General features: G+C 46.5%; 1 long non-coding RNA gene across 1 annotated transcript in view; it reads right to left on the minus strand.

Annotated features, from left to right (window-relative positions):
- LOC135313332 (uncharacterized) overlaps positions 1-3,630 on the minus strand; it is a 32,433-nt gene extending 28,803 nt beyond the window's left edge. The window contains exon 1 of the long non-coding RNA XR_010372950.1: positions 3,448-3,630. This is a non-coding gene — a long non-coding RNA (uncharacterized LOC135313332). The remainder of the gene's footprint in view (positions 1-3,447) is intronic.
- Positions 3,631-3,696: the final 66 nt, after the last annotated feature.

A 3,696-nucleotide genomic window follows, 5' to 3' on the forward strand; every position in this document is an offset into this window, starting at 1 on the left:
TAAACAAGAGATTAGGTAAATTCCTCACTTCAGGCAAAACTCCCACCTCCACTGTCTCCAGGATGTTGTTCACATCTCTTACACACAGCCATCCCACTTGTAAGCTTTGAGTATAAACTGGTAGTTTTTTTCAGTGAGTTCCTGTAACCTTCACAAAACTATCAAGAACAGACACGTGCTGCCTTCACTAAGGGCACAGCATGAGTTCAGCCCTCCTTAGAAAACAGAGAAATCATCCAGGAATTCATTCACAAACACAAGCCTGTAAAACTTTGGCTTTGTTTCCACTGCTCACAGCACTGCTTGCTCCTCCCTTAAAAAAAAAAAATAATCATGAAACCATGTCTGAAAGCTGTTTTTCCAGATTTTTAAACCCAAACTTCATCATTTCTGAAGATGATAGTGCATTAATACAGTGGAGCTTTCTCTGCCGAAAGCTCCCATTTTCCTGTCTTTTGGTAGCTACCACCTCGGGGGTGACAACAGCACAGTCAAACCCGAAGCAGAACGCAGCCACCTTGCCTCGCGTGCAGACATGCCTCACTGTTGGTATTTGCACCTCCACAGTTGCTCTGACCACATCTTCAACAGAATACTGGATATAAATAATTCTTGAGCTAAATTCCCAACACTTTTCTGACACAGACAGTAGCCCTTCATTCACCTCTAAATCACAGGGACGATGCAGGTGAACAGGACTGATAACTTCCCTGGCAAGGCCCAGGATTTCACAGACGGAGATGATTCCTTCACACGATGAATACAAGACGGCATCTCTCGCCAGGCGACCTGCTGCCTGCAGTCAGATTTGAGCCACGCAACCTGAAGCCGCACATACACCCTGTTTACCCAGAACCTAGCTAGAAAAGCATACGCCGCTTAGCCTGCGAACTACAAGCAGTTTCCAAACTAATCACTTCAAATGTACAGTTAAGTTTGCTGAGGTGGCAGTGCTTTAAATACGTAAATTTGCATTTGAAAACATATTCAAGTCAAGTCTTAAATCACAGAGTAGGACATACCAAGCTCTTCAGAAAGGATGCTGATCTTATGCAGAGATACCAATTGTTTGGTAGGACAGAAATAAAATTTAAATATCCTGTCCATAAGCTGCCCTGTTCTCTCATGCGGTGATACCTGTACAAAACTTAAATATGGTAAAAATGCATATTAAAGCAAGAGCACTGTTACAAATCAACACCTCAGACTTTCTGCATTATTATTCCTGCTTTTTAATTTCCCCTTTTGGTCCTGGTAGAAGTTAACATCAACCTGAGCAAATTCAGCATGTTTCTTCATAAAAGCATAACTAAGACTCAATAAAAAAGACGCTGGAAGTTAGAAGCAAGGTGTGTGGTTCAAATATCATTTGCCTAATGCCTTTACCTCCTTGAAAATACAAATCTGAAGATTTGCTTAATATGATTAACCTTTTTTTATAATACACCTACAAAAGCCAGCTGAAAGCATCAAGATAATGCTTACCTACGGTAATCTGACAGAGCTGCAGATGCCATTCTGCTCTCTTCAGCTCTTATTGGGCGACCAGTTGGGAATTTAATACCTTATTCAGGTGAGAACTCTTAACTACAGACTCTCACCCAAGCCTGGTGACGAGAGACACTTATTCTTTCAGCCTGGATACAGTATTTCATATTTACAGGGTTTTAAAATAATCTGTGCCTTTCACGCAAAATAAATTAAGCTTTGATATATAAGCACTGCTTCTTATTAAGGGGTAATGTATTGACTTGAAAGGTACATTTGGTATGGAGGAAAACCAGCATCAGAGCTAGAAACAGCTGCTATCAACAAATGCCAAGTTCCACCACAAGCAGGATCGCTGCAGCAGGGTGATCCTGTTGTAGGGTCACAGAGGTCTCTGTAGGATCACAGCTTACACAAGCCCTATCAACCACCAAGTGCAACTTAAAGGTACGATTAAACAGACTCATTAAGTGATAGGGCACCTGCACAAAATGTTTCCCCATTTAGACACTATCATGCTTATGTAGAGTACCAAAACACCACCAACCCAGAACAACCCCAACACACTACTACACCATAAGGGCCACATTTGCGACTGATTTTAAAACCCTACAAAAATAGGTATATTGTGCTCACCTCTACTTGTAAGTTACAGCTACCAAGACATAAGGGTGACAGAGCCTGTGCGGGTGCCAGAGCAGGGGCACAGGCTGCCCAGAGAGGCTGTGGGGTCCCTTCCCTGGAGACATTCACCCCCCGCCTGGACACAGTCCTGTGCCCCTGCTCTGGGGGTGCCTGCTCCAGCAGGGGGTGGGACGGGGTGAGCTCCAGGGGGCCCTGCCAACCCCCCCAAGTCTGGGATAAAACACTGAGTTGACACTGTGTTTGTGTGCATATATATATAAAATAAATTTAAAAGGCAGGATTTACATATATCTTACAATTTTTATCCTGATATAATAAACTAACTCCTTTCTCCACACCAAATGCTTTTCCGTAGGTGTATATGTTATTAAAAACTAGCTACACACCATATGCAACAAACCCCTCAGTTTGACATGGTTTTTTACCATTTTATTAAAACCCAAGTGTTACACATTACACTTAATTTCAGTTGAAATTACACTGAGCTTTAACAGAGTCAGTTTTCAGGTCTCCTTTTCGGCCCCCCCCCCCCCCATCCCTTCTCTCACCATTTCTAGCCCTGAGTCTGTGACTCAAACTCAACCTGACCACAAACTGCGAAGGGGGCAGAGGGACCAGGGATGAAGTAGGAAAGCATGTTCTGATCTGAGGTAGGGCAGAAGGTAGGAGACACGAAGAAACAGCAAGAAATTGATGTTTAAGACAGTCTATTGTTTCGGCTCAAGCTTTACCAAACTCAGTTTATAATATCTAAATAAAAAGCAAGAAGTACGGGGTTTTTAATTAAGATTACTTTGAATTCCTATCAATGTCTATCATATTAACACTCTTTTCAAAACCCTTGCATTCATAAAATATGGATTTAATAAAAATGCTGTACAAAAAACACATCTGCAACATTAGACCTCACCTAGCCTCTCCTATTCTTACTTGAGGCGGGAGAACAGGATTCCTAAAACCGATAAAATCTCTCAGATTCTTCCCACAAGTCTCCTTGGAAAAGGTCAAAGGCTTCAGCGCTTGAAGAAGCCGGAACTTCAAGATTTTCAGTGACTGTCCTCCTCAGCATGGGGGGGCCACCGCCTCCTCCCGCCCTGGGGAAGCTCCTCCTACCCTGAGGGGGCCTTGTCCCGCCCTGAGGGGACACCTCCTCCCGCCCCAAGGGGCCACCGCCCCCTCCCACCCTGAGGGTACACCACCTGCCCTGAGGGGGTATCTCCTCCCGCCCCGGAGAGCCTCGTCCCGCCCCAAGGAAGCTCCTCCCGCTATGGCGGCCGCCGAGCGCCTCCCGCTTCCCCCTCAGACGGCACCTACCACCGCACGCCCACGGCGGGGGCCATCTCCAGCGGCACATACCAACCCGCACAAGGGGGTGGTGAACTATGAAGCCGAGCCTCCAGGCCGGCGCGCACCACCCGCCTCCCGGCGGAGGGGAGCGCGACTCCCCCTCCCCGCTCGCTTGAAGCGGCGGTGAAGAACGCGCTGGGCGCTTCCCCCCCCCTTTCCTTCCTTCAGGCACTGTTGGTGCCGCCCGGCTCATCGCCCCGCCCCCGGCCCACGTGA

This window comes from Phalacrocorax carbo, chromosome 5 (genome assembly GCF_963921805.1).
Source record: "Phalacrocorax carbo chromosome 5, bPhaCar2.1, whole genome shotgun sequence".
Lineage (NCBI taxonomy): Eukaryota > Metazoa > Chordata > Aves > Suliformes > Phalacrocoracidae > Phalacrocorax > Phalacrocorax carbo.